Genomic DNA, 15,006 nt, shown 5'->3' with positions numbered 1-15,006 from the left:
ATACCTCCCAAAGGCCCTACCTTCTATTTTTTTTTTTAATTAATTAATTAATTTATTTATTTTTGGCTGCGTTGGGTCTTTGTTGCTGTAAGTGGGCTTTCTCTAGTTGCAGCGAGCGGGGGCAACTCTTTGTTGTGGTGCGCGGGCTTCTCATTGTTGTGGTTTCTCTTGTTGCAGAGCATGCGCTCTAGGCGTGCGGGCTTCAGTAGTTGTGGCATGTGGGCTCAGTAGTTGTGGCTTGCGGGCTTAGTTGCTCCACAGCGTGTGGGATCTTCCCAGACCAGGGCTCGAACCTGTGTCCCCTGCATTGGCAGGCGGATTCTTAACCACTGTGCCACCAGGGAAGTCCTGGCCCTACCTTCTAATACTATCACATTGGGGGTTAGGGCTTCAACATATGAATTGGGGGGGGCACACAAACATTGCATCCCTCAAAGTGCCCACTGGGGCTTCCCTGGTGGCGCAGTGGTTGAGAGTCCTCCTGCCAATGCAGGGGACACGGGTTCATGCCTCGGTCTGGGAAGATCCCACATGCCGCAGAGCCGCTGGGCCTGTGAGCCATGGCCGCTGAGCCTGCACATCCAGAGCCTGTGCTCCGCAATGGGAGAGGCCACAACAGTGAGAGGCCCGCGTACCGCTAAAAAACAAACAACAACAACAAAAGTGCCCTCTGGACTTTGTGTAAATGTAAAGATACCCAGTAGGTGTTTGGCAGCAACCTCATTGGATGATGTGATTACTTGAGGCACAGATTCATTATGACAACCCAAGACCACTGCTGTAATACTCATGACCTGTCAGCACTCTCAGGCTCCCCCAGGTTGAGAACGCTGAGCCCCTGGCTTGGCAGAATTGCTGTGTCCCGGCTCAGTGCAGCACCCTCGACATAGAGGAGAAGGCTGGAGCTCCTGGGTGCACATGCCAGGAAGCTCCTGAAACAGGAGTCTAGGCCACAATCGTTCACATCTCTAATACCTATTAATTTGCTAAAAACAGTCCCCCTGGGCACTACAGACTTAACAGAACAGTCAGAGTCAGAAGGCTCGAATCCCTGCCGGCAGTCTGCATTTTCTCTCTCTGAAACTATCAATTTTGCTTTACTTTACAGGCCCAGCAGAAGTTCTATTTGTGGAAATTGAAAATAAGTGCAGTCACAAATGCTTCTTATCCCCATATTCCCACAAGAAGCTCAAAGAAAAGGCACATGGTTTCCCAGGTCCAAGCTCCCAGGCTTGTTATTCTAGTGACCTCATCACTCACTCTGCAGAAAGCCCTGCAGAAAACCAGGCCTGCAAGAGCCCTGCTCCCCATAGAATGGCTTCCTGGGGGAGTTCCCAGCTCAGCTCACAGCTCTCTGGCCCCGGCCATGGGATCCACCGACTAGGGCGGTCATAAACTGCACTCAGCCATCATTAGTTAACCTCGGAAAGTCATCACAATCGATACGATGAGAGATGGGATTTTCCACAATGCTTTACTTTCAATTAAAATTAAAATTAAATAAACCAGGTGCTGCCTTGTAGAGCCAATAATATTTTATAATTGTGGTTATTTGGCAAATTAAGGCAAAAGACCAAGCAGAATGCCAAAATGAAGCTACCTTGACTTATAATTACAACGATCTCGCTTATCCAGACATATTAGCTAGCTATGTGACAAAGGGCTAAAAGCTAACAAAATTGAAATCTGTGCAATTTATTCACAGGAACACATCCATGCATCTGATTCATTTATTTATACTCTAGAGATAATTCTAACTGGCCTAATTATTTGTTTTTCAAGGCAGCAACAAAGTAGAATGTAAACTCCAGGGCAGGGATTTTTGTCTGTTTTGTTCACTGATATATCCCTGACACCAAGAACAGAACTCAAGTATCTGATGGATGGTGAGAGAATGAACCTTTACATGTTCTCCTCAATTTTACAGCCCAGACCCACCCTATTATGTCACAACTCAGCTACTTCACACTTGAGCCCCAAAGACCTTTGATTTTGCAACCCCTGGTTTAAGTGCTATGACAGACCATTGGCTTATAAATGGATATTCTAAGCAACTGATACAATTTCTTGTATGAATAAAAATATTCCCTCTGTGATATTGTTTCCACTGGTTATTTGCTTAGCACCTTGTTTTTACCAAAACAAGTGTCCACCTTGTTTCCTACCAGATCGTAAACTCCTTCACTCTAGTTATTGAGGCAAATTGGTTGAATTGAGCTGGAAAGGGAAATTTTAGCTCAGTGCCTATCCTTCACCATTTGAAGGCTCTCCAAACTGAACTCCACCTGGAGAGGAATAGAGTCTTGTAAAAAACTGATAAACAGAAACCTCAATTAAAGAGTCAGGAGACCAGAAAGGGGAGCACTTATGCCCTGTGATGGTAACAGAGCTCAACAGCAAGAAGGAAGACTCCTTTCCTAGCAACAGCTCAGCCAGTGAAAGGCCATGGACTCTGTTTACTAGAACCCTGCCAACTTCCTTTTCCCCTCTATAAAAGAGTTCTCCTTCCCTGGCTGTGAAGGGACTTGCACGTGGCTCACCATGGTTGCAGACCCCAAACTGCAATTCTCTGCTGATCCTGGATAAACCCATCTTTGCTAGAGAAATATCTGGCAGTCTATTTGTTTTAGGTCAACAGTGTGGGTAATTGTTTTTAATCCCCTCATTACCCGGCATATCATAGGAACTAAGTGGCATTGTGATTTCCCATTTGAAACACAGCACTTTTTTGGATTAACATTCTGTTCAAGTTACAACAGTTCTGTGGCCAATGTGATACTTCCAATAATGGCCAGGAATCCACTAAATCCATGACAGCCCAACAGTTCTTGCTGAGGCCTAATTCAAGAAAAATTCCAATGTTTAAGAGCCATGTTCTTTTTTTTTTTAATTCAAAATGAAAATAGCTTATTGAGTTCTATTGGGAGAATGGGGAGATTAGAAATGTACATTCTCATAACCTAGAACACCAACTTTATTGAACAGAAGACTCTCACGTCCCTGTCTGAGCGTCTCTAAGAAATAACCCTGCAGAGGTAGTTGGGCAGTTTTCTGATCTTTCATATTTATACAGAATTCTACCATTCACAAAGTGAGTTATTAGGCATTACGCATTCTCCAAACCACTCCTCAAGGGATTGATTACCACATTCCCACAACCCTAAAATAACAGAAATTGTAAGTTACCTCATGGACTTAAAAACAACTTTTCAGGAAAAAGGAAAAATTAAGAAACTCCAGGATATTAAATATTTGCATCTACTGCCGATCACATGTTATTTCAGAAACATTAAAATGAGAAGGAAAAATAGTGTACCTTAGACTCGGGGAAACTGAGACTAGAATCTTCTGATCTTCAAGTGACTTGCCCAAAGTCACTCGATGATTTGCCTACAGGACCAGGGCTAGTGCATCTTCATTTCTTTATGCAACAGTAGCTGAGCACCAATACATGCAAGTGCTGGAAAAACAGAGATGAGCAGAGGCAGCCCGGGCCGTCCTCCCCACCTCTTACTGTCAGGGGCTCTGCTCTCTGCTTGGGCAAGGCAGGACAGAGCAGCACAGATAGCTCTCCTTTCTCAGAAGAGTTGGCTGCCAGGACACTCCGGTGCTGCTAAACCTGGGAGTATCTTGGTTCCCAGAGCCCAGCCCTCCAGCAGCCTCACCCAGGTAGGTCCCGGAGAGGACAATGCGTTCCTGAGCCCCACCTCTGCCCTCTCAGCAGTTCTGTCTGTCTGGAGACAGGCATGCCTGGCTCCTTTAGGTGATTTGTACACGCAGAGAAGGTGGCCAGGGAGCACACACACCAAACTGTTCGCAGTGTAAACCTGGAGCATGGGAGAAGAGGGGGTGCAGTGGGGAAGCAGTATGCCCTTTATTCCCTTCTGTAAAGTCTAAACTATTTCAGAGGTGATTTTGAAAATGCAGATCTGGAAAAAGAAACCAAGAAAAGCAAATCTAAAGTGTGCAATTTGGACATACAAGGGTTTGGGTTGAAATCCAGTCTCTCCCACTGACTTGCTGTGTAACCATGTCTCCACTGTCTACCCACTTCACAGCGTTGTTCCAGACGATTTAGTTGCTGCCACTGGACTCTCTCCCTGTCCCCACGTCCACAGTCCTGGTCACACTGTGTGGTCAGTCTGTTAATGGGTTCTTCCAGGCAGGGTGGTCCCACTCTTTGCTTTTTCCTAATATCATACATGACACATTAGTGCTTAAAATTACCTGGGGAAACATATAGGCAGATAACACGATTTATATCATATACGCTCTACTCGCAACTATGACTTTTAAAAATCTGTTTAAGAATAGTGGCAGTTCCTTCCTCTGACTTTCTGTTGCTACATAGCTTCATTCATCCATGTATCTTGTGGGCGGTGGCAAGACCTGGGGAGAAGTATTTTAGGAATTGTTGAAAGAATTACACTGGGTCATATGAAGGAGTCTCTCTACTCCCTCCTCAAAACCGATAACAAATACTCCACGTTCACATTGCATCAACAAAAAAACAGTATCTCTCACTTCATCTTTCCCATCAATTTACTCACAGAATGTCTAAGCGTATAGCAGAGGGCCCAGCATGAGGGCCAGAACCATGAATAAAAAGCAGATGTGTCTGAAAAACAGGCCTTCAGGGAGTCGATCTGCAAGTAGATCAAGAGGCCTCCTGAGCAGTAACTCACACTAAGGGGAGAATGAAGCAAGAGGCACAAGTTGAGTTTCTCCCCTGGACTTGACAACTAATGGGGAAGAACTGACGTAGGCTGGATTTCCTCAAAATCCAGTATAGGTTAAGCAATTCAAACACTATTTGTATTATAACTGCAAAGGGGGTCTGGGAAAAAGTAAGTTATGTGGTATCAGGCAGAACAGTTCTGATTTTCCGGAAATATTTTATGATCCCAGGCATATAAAGCAGCAGAATGAAAAGACACAAAATCCCCAAAAACATTACAAGTGTGGCATTTTCACCACTCAAAAGCCTTCCACGAACTGATCAGGCAACTCATATAAAAATTTCAAACTCTCACCCAGCTATGCTCCTTCAAAGAAACTACCATAACGATATAAACCAAAATACAGAAAAAGTTCACTCCACAATGATGTTCAAAGCAGGGCAACGTGCGACATCAAAAAAATGATGCCCCACACTTACTGACTTCATTTCCTGATAGGTCTCTGGACCGCAAAGCCTCAATACAACACAAATTCAGCCTTGACCTCTTCATGAGGCTCAGATGGCACAAAATATACAAGAACCTGAGAAACATTTGTAAATCCCTTCACTATTTCAAAAGCATAAATATGCAAAAAGCTTATACCTGGAGAAAGAAAGGAACGGTGGAAAGAAAAGTATCACGTGTTCTAAAAGTACACATGCACACAAGTGTTTTGCAAATCTCCAGAGCAGTGAGCCCTGAACTAGTGAGCTAAAGACAATCGGTGGCAGATAACAGAGAAACTGTCAGGGGCCTCACCGCCAGCTGCCACTACTCAGTCACAAAGCCCGAGGAAAGGGCAGTGACCCGACCCTTGCCAATGACTTGAGGAAAAGTCTTTAGGGAGATCCTGGGAAAGGTTTCCTCATTACTGAGGAGATACGAAGACACAGCTTCTCCCCTTCCACTGGATGTCTCCTACCTCGATATGACCCTTCAAACTATTACCCATCTTGGGACCATGAGGGGAGTCAGGCTGAGAACGAAACCAACACAGGGCAGGACCGAAACCAAAAGAATCACAAAGAAACAAACTCAGAGCCAGACATTCTGCTCCTGGACTTTCTACTACACAAAGGAATTCTTCTCCTTACTAGTAAAGTCAGCCCAGGTTAGAGTTTCTGTTCCTTACACCCCAAAACATCCTACCTGCTACATGTGCCACTTCTGCATCAGACCCAGCTCACAAATTATTTTTCCCTATGCGGTAGCTCCACAACTTCACATGTGGGGATTTCTAAGCTTCCATCAGATGTACTTTTGATTTCCTGAAATCCTAAATGGGCAGAAGCAAAAAGGGAGACAGAGGTATGCACAGCTGTACAAAGGGAACACATACGGCTGGTTCCCATCACACGGCTAACTATAGAAGCAGAGACCACCACAGTGAGTCCCACTGAAGAGTCTCACTGAGGCTTATGGCCCCTCTCCCATGACCCCCACCCCCATATATCACAACAAAGCTCGACATCTGGAAGCCCGATGATCTTCAGCTGCCTCTCTCTGCCCAGAGAGTGTTGTACTGCACACGACCAGGAGAAAAAAAGAGGAGGGAGAAGGAAGGGGAAGAGGAGATGTCATCAGAGCAAGTAGTCTTTTCTTTCCAGGGTGATAATGGCAATTTTCTAAAACACCCAAAATTGCTTGTGAAATGTACTGTCTTGTCAATTAACACTTCAAATCCTTTTTTCAAAAATTACAGTGCAGAATAGAAGCTATTCAACTGTTCTTCGACAATGTTCTACTGAGACCACTGAGTGATTTTTATTGCATGCCAGGTATCAGCTAACCTTCTGTATCTTTCCCTAAAACCATAACACACTTGAGTTGCAGCTTTCTAAAGTCTAGACCAGACCGTGGGGCTTCTTGGAGCCATCCTCCCAGGAGAAGCAGGGTCTAGCCAACATCTACCCAACATCTCTGCGGATCTCAGCCTTGACCTTGACCTCGTGAGATTTACCTCCAGTCCACTTGAGTCATGTCCTCCCAAAGCCACACCATCAACCTACCATCACCTGTGCCTACCCTCACTTCTGAAATGCAGCGTTGTTGTGAGAATTAAGTATCCCTCTCTAACCCCAACTTTCCAACCTCCCCAAGTCTCCAGCTCCTCAACTTCTTGTTTTTTTTTTAACATCTTTATTGGGGTATAATTGCTTTACAATGGTGTGTTAGTTTCTGCTTTATAACAAAGTGAATCAGTTATACATATACATATGTTCCCATATCTCTTCCCTCTTGCGTCCCCCTCCCTCCCACCCTCCCTATCCCACCCCTCCAGACGGTCACAAAGCACCGAGCTGATCTCCCTGCACCTGGTTTTCAACCTCCTTGAACCCTCAGGCCCCTGGTTCCTCCATTTTCTCCCATTCCATCAGCCTGTCCTGCTCTCGTATCCTTCTTCTTCGAGGCTAGAGCTCATGATCCATCACATCAATTGCTCTCTTTCTGGCATCCCCAAACCTTCCAAGCCACCAGTCCCCAATTCCACATCAATCCAAATATCCAAACGTTTCCACTCCTATAAACGGTAAGGCAAGTTTTGCTAGAGCAAATCTTTCAACCCTGCAGATTAATGGCGCGACACAATCATGATTTCTAACACAGGCTAAGTGCGTGGAGTGACTCAGCATCAATGTGTTGCACCAATTCCATACACACGTTGGTTCCTGGTTCTGCCTCTTAGTAGCTGTACAACCTCAGGCAAGTTGCTTAACCCTCTGTGTTTTAGTTGTCTCATTCGTAAAGTTAGGATAATAATTCCATCTTTACAGAGCTGTTGAAAGAAATTAGTGACTAAATATATGTAAGTTTAACAATGCTTAGAACATAAAAAGTGTCCAAAACTATTGGTGCCAGTTACTATTTTAGAGAGAACTGGGGCCGCTGGATAGGATTTCCCTCTATTTCCTTTCCTTCAGTTATTCTTCCAGTTTATTCACATCCATGTGCATCCTTATTTCTTTTCTGCCTTTCTCAAAGAAAGATGTGTCCATTTATATTTAATTTTTCTAGTTATTATCCCCCTCCTCTTTTCTATATTTTGAACCTAGACATTTACACTGGGTCTTCTTTAGCCTATAAATTTACTCAAGTGTCTCTCATCTTGAAGCAGAAAGGAAGAACAGGAGAAAGGAAAGAAGGGGACATAAGGGAGAGAAGGGGCAAAAACTACCCTTCAGCCTTGCCACCCTTTCCAACTACCACCAATTACTTTCTTCCCTTCACACTCCCAGCCTCTTAAGAACCTGTCTCCTCACCCCGTCCTCATTCCCACCACCATGGAATGGAATTTGCCACCTGCCCCCCATACACACCACGCAAGCTATTTTTGACATTATCACCAATGGCTCCTAATTGCCAGTGGTAGCTCTGCATCCTTAATTAACTGGCCTCTCTGTAGCATCTGGCACTGCTGACTTCTCCCTCATTCCTGACCTATTTCTCCCCTGAATTTCCATGACAGGAGTCTCTCCTGTTGAGCCTTCCTCCCCTGAGACCTGTGCTTCTTACTTCTTTGGCTAGATCCTTCTTCCTCGGACCACTCATTAGATATTGCGTCATTTATTCATTCATTCAACACATGTACTGAACACTTACCGAAGGGCAGGTACCATGACAGCTGCTGGAACCAGCTAAGCAGGGGCAGCTGAAACACAACTCCAGAGGTCATTACTACTCATGGTGAGACACAACGACTCAGACATCTGAGTGGTCTTTTCTGAAGTCGTGTGTGGCAGTGACACGACTCGGGCCCTGCCCTCACACTTGGTATAGTGCAAAAGAACATGTAACTAGACAATTAGAGGACAAAAAGAAAGGTACAGTGACCGCGGTAGAATGTGAACACACCCTAGTTACGCTCCACAATTTTTTGATCCATTTCACACTTCACTCTTCACACACTCCCCAGGTAATTACATCCCATCATGTGATTTTAACTGAACCTAGTAGCCGATGATGCCCAAATGTTGTATTATTTGCACAGAATATCATATTGCCTACCAAACGTCTCTACCACACGCCCTAGAGGGCACCAAGGCACCAAAAATATAAATGAAGCAAAAGTCTTACCATGAGGCATTAATCATTTCCCATCTGTACCACTTCAGCAGACCCCCTGGTTTATCACCCTCTTGGACTTTTCTTCAAGCCCCATGAAGAGTTAGCTGTTTGAAACACAAGTTAATTTTATCACCAAACCCCCAGTCCTACCTAAATCCCCTGTGTAAAAGCTTTCAAGGATTACTCTTAGTGGCCAAAGCAAAATTGAAACTCCTTCTACCTTAGTGTGATACACTAGACCCTAAATGATCTAGCTCCAGGCCTGCTCTTCCGTCATCTACATAGCCACATACATACCCTGCACGTCGGCCACCCCAAACCACCCTGAAAAACCATGTGGTTCCTTCAATTCACAGTGTCCTTTCCCACCTCATTGTCTTTGTACCCATTGTTCCTGCTGCCTAGAACGCCCTTCCTCTGGTTGTTCACCTCAAGAATTTCTACATTTAATTGCTTGACCAATCTAGGCAGAGTTAAGTACCTCTGGCTCTAAACTCCCATAGAAAGCAGTCACTACTGGGACTTATCACAGTGCAGTGATTCTTTATTGATACACCTGTCTCCCCTAGGATAGCGTAAGCCTTTGAGTAAGGACCCTGCCTATTCCCTGTGGGCCTTCAGCATCCGGGGCAGCAGCTAGCACGTGCTGGGTACTCAGCCTGGTGAAGAGGTAAACTCACTGAGTTATTTTAACATTGTTTAATCACAGTACTTTTTAATTAGGGACTTCAAAGGTAATTAATTCTCTTTCATCAAATGTCTCTTCCCCAGAAAAGACTATTTAAGATTATTAAAACTATAAAAGGCTAAACTGCAATTTTACCTTAATATACAGTAACCTGTCTTTGGAACCAATTAGGTATACTATTATGCGAGAATTTATAAAGAAAGCAGAATGTTCCAGGACACTTCTGAGATGTCAATTTGGGGGATCAAATGACTCAATGTCATTTGAAATTTTAGTTAGACCTTCATTTCTAATAAAATTAGAATATTTGGGACTTCCCTGGTGGTCTAGTGGTTAAGACTCTGTGCTCCCAATGCAGGGGGCCTGGGTTCGATCCGTGGTCAGGGAACTAGATCCCACATGCCGCAACTAAAGATCCCTCATGCCACAACTAAAGATCTCGCATGCTGCAACGAAGATCCCATGTGCCACAACTAAGATCTGGTGCAGCCAAATAAATACTTTTTAAAAAATTAGAATATATGGTTGGCTATATTTTATTTTATTTGAATGTGGAAGATAATCAAAGAAGTCAACCTAAAGAAGTAAAAAGGAATAACCCATAGTAGAAGATAATGTAAAAAAATATATACATTTATATGAATATGTATAACTGAATCACTTTGCTGTACATCTGAAACTAATACAAAATTGTAAATCAACTATATTTCAAGAAAAAATTTTAAAAAGAAGTAAAAAGAAGAGGAAAATGTGTGGGGCTTAATTTTTGATACAATGACCAGTCCCTTTATCATTGGAACACCCTTACTATTAAGTAAAATATTTTTGACAGTATCTTATTTATATCCATTTATTTATTCTTTACCCACGTACTTTGACTTTTTCTAAGAATGTTTATGAATTTTTTAATTAAGTCATCACTGTTGCCTGGTGAGCCTTGTAACTGAAGTTGCCAAACAGCTAGCAAGCATGGAGGGCAGGGTCTGTGTCACTGAAACGAAATGAAGCTTGGACCCAGGTGGAATGGACCTTACCCCTGGGTTCATTGGGATTACAACCAGAACCTGGCAGTCACTGCTCTGATTACAAAAGAGAGAACAAAGACATGGGGGAGATATCTGGCTTTTAAAAGTCAAGAAACCACAATACTTCTTAAATCATTTTATGCCAAAAATACCACAATGGCTGTCTACACTGCCAAATCCACTAGCTAACCACTCAGGTTTATCTTCTCATTCTGCACCTCAACACGCGTATGGAAGAAGCCCTATAGTTCTGAGCAGGATATAGGATTTTTGAAGAGTGGGAGAACTTCCTTGGCTGGTTCCCACAGCCTGTGCTCTGACCCTACCAGGCTACCTCCCCCACCCACACATACACTCGTGTTCCAACTCTTCCAACAGTTATGCACAAGCATATGTGGGGAAACAGCAAATTAAAATAGAAAAAGGAAACATCACTGACCAATGTGTATTGGGTTAACGTGAGTACAGAAGAGTGTACCTGACCTAGCACAGCTACTCCTCGGCATTTTATCTCTGACCTGTTACACTCTCTATAAACACTCCCCATGGGTAATTACACTTACACACACACACACACACACACACACAACTTAAACTGAGTCTCTATGCTGATGACTCCCAATCTATATTTCTTGCCCAGAATATCTAACTGCTCATTTGGCTCTCTCTCCCCACAAGCATGAAGGATATAAAGTTAATAAGACCCCAAGTCTTCCCATGCTTTTTTCAACACAGATGCACAGTAGCAGCTAGAAATAATTAGGAGTGACCAGAACCACATAAACCAAATTTGGCAGGGAAGGAAAAGCAGAAACTTAGAAACATGTGACCTAGGTATTTACAAACTTGTTTTTGCCAAGAAATCCTTTGTTCAAATAAAATCTTACTTGGAAACCCAAAATGTGAAATCAAGAATAGCCCACCTGCTCGGGTTGCAGAAAAAACCACCGAAAGGAACCCTAAGCTGGACGCTGGACTCTTCCTGCCCACATTGTCCCCATGCCCTGGAACAGCCCCCGAGGCTCCTTGAAACTCTCAGAAATCTGCAAAACATAGTTCAAAAACTACTGGTCAAGATCCATGAAGGTGCTATTTTCAATACAAAAATTAACAGCGTAAGCACAGTTTGGGAAAGCTAACTGGTAACCAGGCATGAGAATTTCCATGAGTATTAACAGATGCACACTATATATAAAAGAGATAACCAACAAGGACCTACAGTACAGCACAGGGAACTATACTCACTATTTTGTAATAACCTATAAGGGAAAAGAATCTGAAAAAGAATGTGTGTGTGTGTGTGTGTGTGTGTGTGTGTGTGTGTGTGTGTGTATGTATGTATATATATACATATATATATATATATATAACTGAATCACTTTGCTGATTCAACAACACAACATTGTAAATTAACTATACTTCAATAATAAATAAATGAATACATAAATAAATAAAAGAACAAATGTCACTAAAAATAAAGTTGGTTCTGAGTAGCGAGAGCTAGATCAGTCTTTTTCAGGCCCTATGTCAACCACTTCACCACATTTTCTCAAAGACAGTAAATCCCAATGACAAGGAAAACCCTAAAATTAGTCATATTTTGTTTAAGTCACACAAGGCCAAGTTTCAATTGCTATCTTTCTTATACTAGCTTTCTTATCTAAACTCCTATATTTTCGAAATCAATTTGGTACAATTAAAAGGAAAAGTATCCTTTTAATTAAGGATTTAAGAGGCAAATTTGAGCATTAGGATTAACAAGTCAGTCAACTTAAGGAAACACATAATAAATAAGGACATATCTGTAAGTTATTATAGAGGAAACACATTGTTGTACAGGAAAACCCCAACTTACTGTCCTCGAGTAACAGACCTGTATGACACCACAATCACCAAAAACATGCAACAAGGTGGGCAACCGATGGGTTGGTTGACTGTCATGATACCAAATTTGGTTGCTTTGGTTACTTTGACACTGTACACACATAAGCTCAGTGAATCTCACGGGGGGAAAAATCAGTGGAAATTCACTTAACCGTTAGAAAATCTTCCCATTTACTTAGTGGACACTGTATAGAGAAATTACAAAAATCCAATATCATGTTTAATTTTTTCATCATAAAAAGACACTATAACAGCGATTTGTTTCAATGACATTTATTCTGAAAAAGCATAACATGATTAAGTATTATATAGATTGGTGGCTCTCAACCCTGGCTGCACATGAGATTCACCAGGGGAGCTTTAAAAATTCCTGATGCCCCGGATCTGTCCCAGAGCTACTGAATCAGAATTTCTGAGGGTGGCTTTTGGCACCAATAGTTTCTTTTCCTTCCCCAGCTTATTCTAATGTGTCACCAGGCTTGAGAGCCATTGATATAGTCTTGCATCAACTGATCAACTCAGTTGTCAAACACCAACACGAACAAACCATTCTTTTTGGTAGCAGTGACGCCTGTGAGCTGGGCTCCCCCGGCTCATGACTAGTTAATAATGATGGGTAAGGCTGCTTTCCGCTAGTTGTCTGGTTGACCCGTATCTGACCGAAGAGGCTGCATTCCCTTCTCCTTTAAAGCAGATCTAACTTTGTTGTGAGTGTGGGGTTTTTTCTTTTTTTGGTCGTTCCTTCATGGGCTGTGAATGTCGTTGTTTTGATACAGGTTTAGAGAACTGAAATTGCTATTTCAAGAAATACAACTGGTTTTGGTAGATAAATATGACCTTACTTCCATGGAAAGTATTTCATCAAAAAAAAGTAGAATTACAAAATAGGTAATTGTGGCCTTCATCTGTAATATGTTAAGTAAACCAGAAAATGGTGAAATGTGCTCAGAAATATTTTTAAATTTATAAAGTCTACAAGTGACGACATATTGGTAGAGTTAAGATTTTATGTGGCTACTTTGTTTACATATATGAACCAGGGAGCCATAAGACAGTTTGGGGAAAAATGGGTTGTGATTTTTATGGTGAGTTAGAAGACTGAAAACTAGGTTCCGGCCTCCTCTATAATCAAAAGGGACTAACATTACATCCATAAGAGAGGCTCATAAACATGGAATTTCTCTCCAGAGCCGGAGAAATGAGCTATTTTCAAGATCTGCTAGGGTACCCTAAGAAGTTGAAACATTAAAAGCTCTCTTAACTGAAGCCATCAAAGTCAGTAAAAGCAGAGAGTCAAAAAGTTGATACATCATGTTTCAAACATTTTATTTCAATCTTAGTCACATAAATAAAAGTAAAATCATTCACTAGTCTTTGGGTGCCAGGTCATGACTGCAGTTCTGTGTTGCCTTTGTTGGTTAAACCTCCCCCAGATTTCCTCCTTCCATTTCTTAAATGCACTGGTACCTTAAAGGCACTTGTGAAAAAACCTGAGGGCAAAATCTCCGTAGATTTTTTTACTATAGTTTCCAATCTTTGATAGCTCTGTATTCCATACCTGGGGAGCAGTCGTTTGTTGATTTTTTTAAAATTTAGCCTTTTAAAGTATATAATTCAGTGGTTTTTAGTACCGTCACAATGTTGTAAAACCAAGACTACTGTCTAATTCCAGAACCCAGCCATCACCTCAAAAAGAAACGCTGTACCTACTGCCATTCCCTCTCAATTCCCCCACCCCATACCCTGGCAACCACAAATCTACGTTTTGTCTCTGTGTTTGCCTATTGTGGATATTTCATATAAATGGAATCACAGTGTGTGGTTTTTGTGTCTGGTTTCTTTCACTTAACATGTGTTCATGGTTCATCCAGGTTGTAGCTGTTGACATTGTTTTTTAATATGGCTTATTTTTATGAGTCTATATGGCAAGCAACTTTGTTTTCATAGAAATAGCATTCCTTTTTGGCACTCCCATTATATCAGTTTATGTAATATTTAATTAAATTGCAAAATTACAAGAGCAAGTATTAATAAAATAAACAAGACTGTGACCAAACACCACGGTAAGCGTGCACCTGAGCTGATAAAAGCAAAGTACACCCCTTTATTATGATGACAGTTACTTGCCACAGTGGTCTCTGAGCTCTGGGCAACAACGGGTTCGCGTTTCAGAGGGAAAGGAGAGCACCGGTTAAGCCCATGAGCTGTTTTAGTGTTGGTGGATACTCCATTACCTAGGACGGAGCGGTATGCATGCAGAGGGTGTAGAGGCGATGTGTCTATTAGACAACCCAACACAACCTCAACTGTCCCCAAAAGGAAGTCTTCCATATGTCTACTTCTTCAAAAGAGGCAAGGATGTGTTCCCATAAAGATAGGTATACCCTCCTGCCTTTATAAAAGCTTTACCATCCTACTCATCTTTCGAGAATCAGCTCAAAGGTGTCCTGCTCTATAAATTCTTCCCTAAGCCTTGGCTCCCCAGAGTGCCTACATGCTCTCTCTCCTTCAATTTCCAACATACTTATCTATCTCTTACAGTGCTTATAACTGGTATTACATAGCTAGTTACACAATGTATTTTCTTCCATATGAGGCTGTAGGCTGCTTGTGTTTTTATATC

At 42.3% G+C, this 15,006-nt stretch overlaps 1 protein-coding gene across 3 annotated transcripts in view; it reads right to left on the bottom strand.

The window, feature by feature from the left end:
- Nucleotides 1–15,006, bottom strand: part of SLC16A12 (solute carrier family 16 member 12) — an 89,092-nt gene that overhangs the window by 69,067 nt on the left and 5,019 nt on the right. For all 3 annotated transcript variants that reach the window (XM_082854676.1, XM_082854677.1, XM_082854678.1), the window contains exon 2: nt 11,423–11,542. The gene's annotated coding sequence lies outside the window, so the exon portion shown is untranslated. The remainder of the gene's footprint in view (nt 1–11,422; nt 11,543–15,006) is intronic.

The sequence above is a fragment of the Leucopleurus acutus genome, assembly GCF_964270905.1.
Source record: "Leucopleurus acutus genome assembly, chromosome: 14".
NCBI lineage: Eukaryota > Metazoa > Chordata > Mammalia > Artiodactyla > Delphinidae > Leucopleurus > Leucopleurus acutus.
The sequence above is the reverse complement of the archived record's forward strand: the minus strand, read 5'-3'. Positions and strand labels throughout refer to the sequence as shown.